A 12948-nucleotide genomic window follows, 5' to 3' on the forward strand; every position below is an offset into this window, starting at 1 on the left:
ATTTTAAGCTTGAATCGGTCAAAAGAAGATCCATAAACCCATTTTGGCAAAAAAGGTTCACTGGAAACATAGTCAAACCACCAGATTTATTCCTTCCCTTTCCCGATCTTCATCCTTCGATCCCCCCTTTTAACCAACGTGTGTGTATGCGAATATCTGGGTATGTTGTTGCTTAGGAGATAATAATAGAGTCGTAGGTATCTCGTGGAGAAGAAAGATGAATTGAGTCCCTGTGTATACATGAGTAGAGATTGTTTTTCCCTTGTCTTGTGCGTATATCCTCTCCTTTTCCCAATTCTATTCTTGTGTGTATATATTTCATGGGTTTTTTTGGTGTGTATATCAACAAAAATGGAAGAGAATATGTACTTTTTGAACCAAATAGAAAATGAGGGAGTCGATGTGTATGTAGTGGGGCCCCGTATTATGTTATGTTTTGTTTCTTTTTGGTCAAAAATAATTGTGAGGTGAGTGAGTTAATAGGTGGAGTGTTAGGTAGGTGTATAAGAAAGTGGGTAGGATTAGGTAGGGGTAGGGGATGGGTAAGGGTAGGGTAGGAAGAGTTAAAAATGAGAAAAATTTAATTTTTGGGTGGAAAAAAATTATGTGTCTACAATTATCATCCTTAACATGAGCAACACTAACCATAGATAATCTACTAAGGGCATCTACCACTATATTGGCCTTCGCCGGATGGTACAACACACTCATATCCTAATCTTTTAAGAACACAAGCCACCTTATCTAACGAGGATTTAAATCTTTCTGTGAGAATACATACTAAAAACTTTTGTGATCTATGAACACATCAACATGAACCCCATAAAGATAATGCCTCCAAATTTTTAAAACAAAAACAACAGCTGCCAACTCAAGTTCGTAGGTAGGATAATTCTTTTCATGAGGATTAAGTTGTCTATAGGCATAGGCTATAACTTACCTCTCTGAATCAATACACAACCAAGACTAACTCTGTAGGCATCACAGTAAATTACAAGCCAATCTGAACTGTTTGGTAAATCAAGACTGGGGCTGAAGTGAGTCGAGTCTTCAACTCCTGAAAAATTTTCTCACATGAATCTGACCACTGAAATTTGACTTTCTTATGAGTAAATCAATACATGGTGATGCAATAGAAGACAACCCTTCAAAAACCCATTTGTAATAGCCAGCCAAACCTAAGAAACTCCTGACATCTGACAAGGAGATAGGTCTGGGCCAGTTTCTCATTGCTTCAAACTTTTGAGGGTCAACTCAAATGCCATCACCAGAGATAATATGGCCAAGAAAAGCTATTGATCTTATCCTAAAATTGCACTTACTAAACTTGGCGAACAACTAATGGTCTTTAAGAGTCTACAATATAATTTTGAGATGGCCTGCATGATCATTTTCACTACGGGAATAGACAAGAATATCATTAATGAAAACTATGAAGAACATGTCCAAGTACTATTTGAAAACTCTATTCACCAAGTCCATGAAAGCTGAAGGGGAATTCGTTAGTCCAAAAGACATAACTAGGAATTCAAAGTGACCATACGGAGTTTTGAAAGCTATTTTTGAAATGTCACATTCTTAGACTCTGAGCTGATGATAGCCGAAACTGAGGTCTATCTTAGATAATTCAATGGAAACCTAAAGTTGGTCGAAAAAGTCATTAATATTAGGGAGTGGATACTTTTCTTGATTGTGACTTTGTTCAATTGATGGTAATTGATGCACATTCTGAGAGAACTGTCTTTCTTACGCACGAACAAAACTGGAGATCCTCATGGGGAAATATTAGGCCTGACGAATCCCTTATCTAAGAGATCTTTCAACTGTTCTTTCAATTCCCTAATCCTAGCTGGAGCCATTCTAAAGGATGAAATAAAGATAGGCTGGGTATTTAGAAGGAGATCTATTCTAAAGTCAATTTCCCTTTTGGGAGAAACTTCAAGAAGGTCTTCAGGGAACATATCTAAAAATTCCCTTACTACTGAAACTGACTCGATATTTGGAGTCTCATAACTAGAGTCGTTGACTCAAACAAGATGATAAAGATACCTCTTAGATATCATTTTTCTTACCTTAAGATAGGAAATGATCTGACCCTTAAGCACAGAGGTACTACCCCTTTATTCAATGACTGGTTCATTAGGAAACTAAAATTGAATGACTCTATTTCTGCAATCAACTAAGGTATAACAAGAGTAGAGCCAATCCATGCTGAGAATGACTTTAAAATCAGTCATCTCTAACTCTACAAGGTCCGCTGAGGTAACTCTCTAGGACACTGTAACTGGGTAGTTCCTGTATGACCGCTTGGCTATAATGTAGCTACCTACTAGAGTATACACTGAGAAAGGTTATTCTAAAGATTTAGGATTGACACCAAAATCAACTATTATACAGGGGGTTGCAAAGAAGAGTGAAGCTCCGATTTTTAATAATAAAGCATAAACATGAAGATAGAAGACATGTAACATACACATAATTATATCAGGAGAACTTTCTTGATCATGCTAGCTTTAGAGAGCATCTAACCTGTTCTGACACTGCCTACTCGTTGCGCTGGAAGTGGAACCCTGCTGAGTCAGCCGATGGGCTGGAACTGTAGAATTGTTGTACTGACCCTGATGACCAACTTTTGGGAAATCTCTGACTTTGTGGCCTGGCTTGACACACCGAAAACACATATCACTACCAACTCTACACATACCCTGATGACGCCTTCCATATTTCCCACAGAGCAGGTTAGTACAACCATTATTCACATTAACCTGGAACTTAGAGCCTAGCACCCTATCCTGACTATCTTGCCTGAACTTAGGCACTAGCTCACTAGATAAAGATAGATTTGGGGATGAGGATTTTTGATGGAACTGAGAATGGTTACCACCTTTCGATCTTGGCTGAGAAAAGTTAAAACTACCTATTCTGGCCTTTTTATTCTCTCTTTTTTTCTATTTAAGCTTATCTTCTTCAATTTACTGAGCATGAACTATAAGTCTAGATAAGTCCGTATCCTTAATCAACATGGTAGTCCTACACTCCTTAAATACACTATCATCTACACTAGACACGAACTTACTCATTCTAAACCTATTGTCTGCAACCATATTAGGAGCATATCTCGCCAACTAAATAAACTTAAGCGAGTACTCCTTCACACTCATGTTGACCTGCTTCAAATTAATAAAATCCTAAATATTAGCCTCCCTTAGCTCGAATGGGAAGAACCTGTTTAGAAAAGCCATAGCAAAGTCCTCCCTCTCAACATACCCTACATCAATACCATGGTCCTCCTTTCACTGCTTAAACAAGGTGTGAGCTACATCCTACAACTGATATTATACTCTTACTCGAAGCGGTGCCCATAATATTTATCACCCTCTAAACCATATCAAGATACTCATGTGGATTCTCTTCAGACTTGGATCCTGAAAATGAAGGGGGATTCATTTGGGGTGAAATCCAAAATCCTAGCTGCAACTGTATTTTCCACTGGATTGGATGGGGCAACAACTCATTGATTGTTCTGAGACGTTACTGAATGAGCTAAGGTAGTTAAAGTAGCTCTGAACTCAGCATTAGACATACTCATTTAGGGGATCTTCCTAAACAGCCAGAGGAGCGGGCTGGTCCCCATCCCTTCTTTTGTTATTTCTTATAGGAGGCATAGTCTGTAAATGGAATAAAGTATGAGTTATAAATAGTGTTTAAATAAAGCTCATGCTCATTCACACGACATGAATACTGAAAGAAGGGTAACTTTTCCTAAAACATATTGTAGACTCTTGTCCATAAGTGTGGCGCAATTCACACCCATGCACAACACTCTACTCAATGCAGCTTTCAGACTCCCTAGGACACTTTAAAACCATAGGCTCTGATATCAAGTTTTGTTATAACCCGAGGATACCGCCTAGTCGTGACAACGGTACTTACGATCACAGGTGTCCACAAGTTAACCCATGTGCTGGTACCTGCTGAGAGCACCGAATAAAATAATAATAATGGATATATGTGGAAAACAACTAATAAAGCCATAAAGTCTAGATACTAAAAATATGAATGAATTCACAAGTCTGAAACATTTGATAAGACTGATAAAACTGACTAACTGTCTAAATATCTAAAAAGCCTCTAATTGACTGAGGAGTTGATGGGACAAGTCCCCAATTAACTTCGACTAACTAAAAATACAAAACTACTAAAATAACTAAAATAATAAATCCTGCCCTAGATAGATGAGGATTCACCAATACTGCTGCGAGGTGTGCTGAACTGTCTAAGAATGGTTAGGAAACTGTGCATCTAAACCTATGATATGAGACATCATAGCACAAAAAAAGAGTGTGTGGTCAATATTTTGAATGTACTGGTATGTGAGATGAGGTTAGACTTATATACATGGGATATTGTGCATATGAAATAAGGATTAACTGAAAGCATGAGATAACTGAACATGAATGCATAAAAACTGTGACATCTGAGAATACAAAACCAAGCATAAATCTGTAATCTAAAATAAGTCTAAAATCTGAAAAACTATAAACTGTATAACTGAATAATTAAAAGTTTGTACACTTGGTCAAGCAAACCTGAACTGAGAATACACTGACATACTGTACTGAGGCTGTAGGAGGTATCATCTAACCGACATGCCCTAATTAGATCTAACCCGTACTGTACTGAGACTGTGGGAGGTATCATCTAACTGACATGTCCTAATTGGGTCTAACCTGTAACCCCGTTGGAAGGGTGTTAGTACCCTACCACGAGTACTAACACTGGATGTATGGATCCACTAAACTGATGTCTTGAAGGACAAATGAGTCACCTTCAACTGGCAGGTGATTTAATGAGATATGTCTTACCCTCAATTGGCAGGTAAACACATTGTCAACCCTCAACTAGCATGTTGACATCTCTATCATATGCTGACTACATAGTTATGGAACTTAGGGTTTGCTACTAAAGTTCACACCCTCTACTAGCAGGTGAGCCTCCATCCTTGGGTTCGATCCATGCTAAATCCTATGTCCAACTGAACTGACACTGGTACCGACTGAAGTTTGACTGAACACTACTAATATTGCTCAACATAATCATAACAACTGAGTAAATGGTAATACTCATAGTTTTACTAAAATCATTACTTAAAAGATCTAAAATCATGTAAAACACGTAGGTAATAAGTGTTCATAACCCACCAACACTGAAAAATCACTGAATGTAATAATAAGCTTAAAACTATAGTAAAGGATCATGGTTCAAAGCCCATACACATAAACATTTCATCAAACATGTGGGGATCACGAATTTAACATGGGAATGCTTGATAAGAATCATAAAGTAAGGATTCATCATAAAATTCACTTAAATAAAGCATGGGAAACTCAAATTAATAGCATGAGGAATTCAAAATCTTGCATGGGATCACACATGGACTGAATTTCATTTAAATTACCATGGAAACATGAATTAAACCCATCTTAAGCAATACAAACACAATAATGATAGAAAAATTCAATCTTTAATCGAAAAGAGGGTTTTTGGGATCCACGGATGAAAGAAACCCATGAATGAACATCCCACATACCTTAAATCCTTTAACTTGGAAGAAAAACATCAATCTTGATGCTTTCTTGAAGGTTCTTGAACTTGGGGAACTTGAATTGTTGATTTCTTGGGGAAAAAGGAATTGAATTTGTGATCTGGGGAAAGAAGGAGGATTTTCTTGATAGTAATTTCAAGAAGAAGGGAAAATAAAGCCCTAAATAGTGTCCCAATTCATGTTATGGATGATTTGGGTTGAGGAGAAAAGACCCAATTACCCCTTACTCAATTAAATTCATAAATGGGCATGACGATCTTACCGTGACGCGGTCTAATCGCGATGGTGCATTCCACTCACCGCAACGCGGTATTAATTACAAAGGGAACAACACCATGAAGCGGGCCTATCGTGGTGACTTGCTGGATTTGTGATCCAAACATGACCCAAATCTCATCTAAAAAATCTGAAACATCTCTGTGATATGCTCCTTACACCCTTGAACATAAATTAACTCAAAAACCAACATCTCAGTGTTGGGAAGACCAAATTAAAAATCCTCAAAGTTTAAAGGAATTAAAATTGACTAAGTTCCCAACACTTAGAGAAATTTTCAGGCCTTAAACCCTTTATGCATACAACTAGAAGCTGAACTGAGCTAAGAATAATATGGGGTATTACAACGATCCTCAAATGTTGTGCATACTTCTCTCTAGTCCTCGAATACATAAGGATGTCATTGATGAACACAATCATGAAGAAAAAGTCCTGAAAACTTGGTTCATCAAGTACATGAATGCAACTGGGACATTAGTCAAGCCAAATGACATCACCAATAACTCATAATGACCATAACGGGTACTAAAAGTTGTCTTCGGATATCCTCAGCCCAAATCCATAACTGATGGTAACTAGATCTTAAATAAAACTTAAAAAATATTGTCGCTACCTGAAGCTGGTCAAACAAATCATCAATAAGAGGTATAGGATAATAATTCTTCACCGTCAACTTATTAAGCTACCTATAATTAATACATATGTGTATGGATCCATCTTTCTTCTTTACAAACAACATTGGAACTTCTAAGGAGACACATTCGGTCTAATAAAACCTTTACCAAAAAGATCCTAAAGCTGGGAATTTAGCTCCTTAAGCTAGGCAGGAGCCATACGATAAGGTGTCATAGAAATAGGTCGGATGCTAGCTAAAGGTCAATAGTAAACTCAATCTCATGGGTAGGGGGATTACCAGGCAGGTCGATAGGGAACACATCAGGAAATTCACAAACTACAGGAAAAAAGTCAAGTGAAAGACTCTCCATACTAACTTCATAAATATAAGTGAGATAAGACTCACAAACCCTCAAAATAAGCCTCCTAGAACAACCATAATAAATAATCCCCATCGGCTCATGACTAATTGCTTCCTGCCACACAACTAGGGGTGTATCGGGCATGACTAAGGTAACGGTCTTGGAAAAATAATCCATGACCGTATGATAGTGGGATAACCAGTCCATGTCCAGAATCATATCAAAATCCACCATATCTATAATAATAAGATTAGTATGAGTATTAACATCTCTAAGAGTCACAACACATGATTTAAAAACCCAATCCACTACTAAAAAGTCATCCATGGGAGTAGATAGACGTAATGACACAGATAATAAATCCTAAGATAACTCTAATCGTAGAGCATAATAAGAAGATAAATAAAATAAGTGGATCCCAGATAAAATAAAGTAAGGCCCGACTAATGGCATGCTAAAATCATACCTGTAATAATAACATCCAAAGACTCAGCCTCGGGCCTAGCAGGTATTGCATACAACTAACCACTCCCACCACCTGACAAGGCTCCTAATCGTCCTCCTGTCCTGCCTGCCTGAGGACCTCCTCAAGTACCCTGGAAACCACCCTATATCCTTGAAAACCACCTTTTACTGAAGGATAAGCTACTATAATAGGGGGAACACTCTGAGCCAAAGGAATAATCACCGCACGACTAGGCATTCTTATGAATAGTGACCACAAGATGTATAACTATAACATGTACAGTAAGCCAAACTAGTACCAATAGGTTTGGCTGATCTGAAGTAAATAATACATCTAGAATGATCAAAAGATGAACCCCTCAAAGATTAACCACTGACCTGACTAGGGTGATCACTAGCACTAGATTAACCTTTATCAATAATCTAAAAAGTTGCCTGAATCGGTTGACTGGGCTGAGTCTGAGGCTGTTACGATGCCCGAGATGTATATCTACCATAAAAATAGCTACCTTTAAATCGAGAACCACTATGTCTCCTACCAAAACTACCCTGATGTCTAGGCTTCTTATCACTGGCCCCATGGGCCTCATGATGTATCTCCTTCATCGCATGAGTATGATCTAACACCTTAGCAAAAGACCAACCTGCAACAACCAAATTCTGAGTGGACATGGAGAGTGGAAGTGTAAACCCTCTAACAAAGTAATGGACTCTCTTATACTAAAAGTTAGAATAGAAGTAGCATGCCTAGACAACTCATGAATAAGAGCCTCATACTCTGCGACAGATATAGAGCCCTACTCCAATCTTGAAAACTGATATCTCAAATGATTCCTCATATTGTGAGGCATATCATTCTCTAAGAACATCTCGGAGAACTGAGTCCATGACAAAGGAGAAGATCTGACTGGTCTAGAATCCATATAATCTCTCCACCAATGTCGAGCAAACAAGTCTAACTAAAAGGTAGTGTAATCCACACCACGAGTCTCAACAAGGCCTAAATTATTGAGCCTATCCACATAAGCATTCAATAACTCATAAACATCCTCGCCTGGTGCACCAGAAAACCTAAGCAAAGCCAATCTCAAGAATCTACCCAACATCTTCTAATCTTGAGTAGAGATAGTAGGCTGGGAAACCATTGGCTGAGAAACTGTCGACACTAGGACCCCAACTTTGGAAGCCGCAATTGCTGTTTGTGCCCCTACCTCAGTACCACTCTAATACGTAGATTATGCACCATCAGATGGTGCAATACCAACTAATCCTAAAATTTAAACCAAACCATCTCTGAGCACTGAAGAATAAATAAACCCCAGTTCCTAGGATGGTCCCCAGCCCACCATTGGCTAGGGTGGAAGAATCTTTGGCACAAGAGCAAAAATAGAGTTTATGGAAGGCCCCCTCTCCTGGTCCCTAGATAGGGATATATCTTATAGCTATCCACGATATTTAGGTCATCGTTTAATAGGGTTAAGATAACTAGGCTCAATCTTGGGACCTTCATCTCACATCGCGGTAACACATGTCCTATCCATATATGAAAGAGTAAAATCAAAGGAATGTTCTACAAACCAACTCAGACTATTATCACAAAATAAGTGAAAGAAGTGAATAACTTCTAAAAATGTCCAATAGTCTCCCAAAGAAAGAAAATAGATGTCATCATCCGATTCACAGGACTCTACTAGACACTTGCTCTTGCATTAATAATATCAGTAAAACCTATAATATGATACTAATTTGTCATGACCTAATTTGTGAGTCATGATGACACCTACTCTATCCCACTAATAGGTAAGCCAAACTGTAACCCGGAGCTAATATAATGGGTTAAATTGGTGGAAAATGCCCAACATAGGAGAAAATCAACAACATAACTTGTAAATCAACAAGGCATTTGAAATAGATAAAAGATAGCCAACACATAGAAAATATCCCACGATTTGGTAGAGCCAGTACAAGAGCTTCTATATAAAAACTATGAATTCAAGATCAATAATATCTGTTTCGAAATAAAAGAATGAACATAAAAAGATAGAAAGAAATAGGTGAGTTTGATTCCAAGAGCTAACCCTATCTCTGGAATTAAACATAGCATGAACGTTAATCAATGATGACAACTAATACCTAGACCTGTACTAAAAATGTACAAAAGTATAGTATGAGTACAAAACCATGAGTACTTAGTAGGCATCATTGGTCGATTGATATAAATCATGATATAAGTATGATAAAATGCGAGATAACATAACTAAGTCAAGGTAGAGACAAACCTGAATTGACTCTAACATCATTGTGCATAAATAAGTATATAAATTGGAATAATACAATAACATACAAAATCAACGCATGCAATCATAAGTACATATTTTCCCCCATAAGACAATTAGTGTAAAAAAGTAAATAATCAATCGCAAGCCCCCATAAGCCTGAAAGGTAGAAATAAGATAGAATAACTCACGACACAAACAAGATAGAAAAACCCACCACAGTTATTTACCAACTCTCATAATATAACTAATATCCATCCATGTCATGCCACACTACTGTAATGTCTCGAGTTTATATCTCGGACGCTACATGGTACTCATAATTCTGAAGGACCACAAGCTAACCCATGACTGGTACCTGCTGCAATAACTAAATAATAGAACTATAATATGCAAAAATTATGTAGAAACTATGCCATAGGGTTTAATACTGTAATAAAATAGAATACAGTATAACAAATACCAAATTGATACATCTGTCTGAAAATACTCTAGTCTGAAAAAGCCTCTAAATTGTCTAAAATATGGAGCTGATGGGACAAGTACCCAACAAACTCTGAAATACTGAAATAAGCTGAACTACTAAATAATCATCATGTCCTCGAACTAAGAAGACTCACTACTAATTCTGCCAGCTGAATATCTGAACTTCTAAGTATGATCGAGAGCCCACGCGTCTAAACCTATGATATAAAACATCATAACGCAAAAGAAAGGTATACGTCAATACTTTGAATATACTGGTATGCAAAGTAAGGTAGGTTGAAATGCATGGGTTCATATGCATAAATAATACTGACTGAATGACCTTAATATAACTGAATGGCAGTACATACATGAATACATATACTGTAATCTGAGGTTGTGATAACACTACATACTGAGTTCTAAATTACTAATTTACTGTCATCTGAGTTTACTAATACTATGTAGGTGATAACTAAGGGACTGTATCTGACAGTATTGATCCTATGGAACTATACTGAGTTCCATACTAAACTGAGTAATTGTATCTGACAGTCCTAAATCTGTAGAATTGAACTGAGTTTTATTCTGAGACTGGAACTGAAACTGAGACTGTAGGAGGTAATTATCTAACCGACATGCCCCTTTCTTAATAGATTAGGGTCAGTGCCATGCCACGGGTAAATATAAATGTGAGTTAACCCTCTCTAATAGAAAGGTATTTTATCAACCCTCACTGGCAGGAAAACTCCTATGAGATGTATCAACCCTAATCTGGTAGAAGTATATCTCAACCTACACTGGCTACATAGTTCTATAATGTAGGGATTGCTACTAAGGGTCAAACCCTCTGCTAGCAGGAATGCCCTTATCCCTGGGTTAACTCGGTGATGAATCCTACTCCCAAATAAATAAACACTAAATTAATTTTTAGTTCATACTAGGCTTGAATAAACTATTACTAATTATACTGTCTACCTGAACTAAACTGAGTTCACTGAGTTCTATTGAATGATGGAATATTGTTGAATTCTGTTAACTAGTTGAATTTATTAAGGCCTGAACTGAATATTGAACTGTACTAAACTAATACTGAGTCTACTAAGTTTTTCCTGAGTTCTGTAACTGACTAAGAGTACTATTAATTGTTACGTGATTGATACTATCCTGAGACTAATCATGGCTCTAGGTAATCAGCTAAATTATTGGGTATTAAATACCCTCAGGGATTGATAGCTTAAATTATAAGACACGGCACAATCTTGAAACATGATAAATAACTACTTGATCATCATTCATTCATTGGGACATTCTAGAAAACACTTGCATGACATTAACTTGAATATATGCTAACATGATATAATTTTATTATTTAATTCTCATGAACAATTCATCAAACACTTGGAAGGAATTGTATATGCACATAGTACAAATCAGCACATGAGCATCACAATTTCAAGGCTTTAACATGAATTCACATGATACTATATACATAATAGTTGTTTTTACATAAATCTTGCACTTAATAATGGAATAGAAGTCCAATCAACATTATTATCATGAATACACTTGAATCCGAATCATGGAAAGCATGAAATCAAGTTACTTGAAGATTAAAAGAGTTTCTTGGACTCCAAGTGTGGAAGGAACCCTTGGATGAACACTTCACATACCTGAGTTGCTAAATTATTGAAGAACAAATGGTGAAATCTTGAGCCATGGCTTTGAAATTAAATCACCTAGGGTTCTTTGTCTTAAGCAATTTGAGAGAAAGTGAGTGTATTTTGCTTAATGAGGGCTGAATCACGTGTTTTAGGGCTGAATAGGGGTTGGAAAAAGACCCTAATACCCTTGATGAAGTGGCTTTTTAATTACCAAAAACTATACTGTCGAAGCGCAGACCGACGTATCACGTTGTTGGCATCGATGCAATGGCCAATGCAGCGCATCTAGTCCACGTCAGTTCACTAGAAATTTTGACTAGGAGCCAAGGAAAAATACTTATCACGCGATGGCCACCGCACCGCACTGAGATCTCATCAATTCTCTATTTTGGATTTCTAAACGTGGTTCAAACGAGGTTCGAAAATTATGAAACTCATTTGGGAACATCTGCTGACATTCTTGATCATGAATCAACCTAATGATTGACATTTTAAGGTCATAAAAGTCATGAAATAGAGTTGCCAACTTACGAAGGCCAAAATCATACTAAGTCTGAATACTTAGCTAGAATTTTCTAAGCTTGGGACCCCTTAGAAAGCTTAAAAGACTGAGTTGAGCTTAGGATTTTTGTGGGGTCTTACAATATCTCCTCCCTTGGGAACATTTGTCCTCGAATGAGACTGATTGAGACTGATTAAACTTAGAATACTGAAATTATTGATATACTGAATTGTCATACTAAACGTGCATATCTGATGCATGAGTACATAGCTTAACATGATTTATTAATGCATGATTGGGATTACTGATAAGCTGAGTTTATATACTGAACATGCATGTTTGATGCATGAGTACATGATTGAACTAATTCATGAATGCATGATTGAGTATACAACGTTAATTGATACCAAGTTGGTAGCTATATCTGAACATGAGACCGAGTAAATTTAAAGGAAAACTATTACCTTGGGCTGAGTCTGAGTTTGCGGAGAAAATAAGTAGCTCCCTCAACGGACTGGTTTCGCCAAAGTACTTTCACTAGAGGGACTTCTTTGTTCCTTAGTCTGCGAATCTGATAATCAAGGATTTCGATGGGAGTTTCTTCATAAGAGAGGATGTTATGAATATCTATGCCCTCTATAGGGACTACAGCTGTTGGGTCACCTATGCATTTCTTAAGCAAGGAGACATGGAACACTGGATGTATTGAAGCTAAGTT

This window comes from Capsicum annuum, chromosome 9 (genome assembly GCF_002878395.1).
Source record: "Capsicum annuum cultivar UCD-10X-F1 chromosome 9, UCD10Xv1.1, whole genome shotgun sequence".
NCBI lineage: Eukaryota > Viridiplantae > Streptophyta > Magnoliopsida > Solanales > Solanaceae > Capsicum > Capsicum annuum.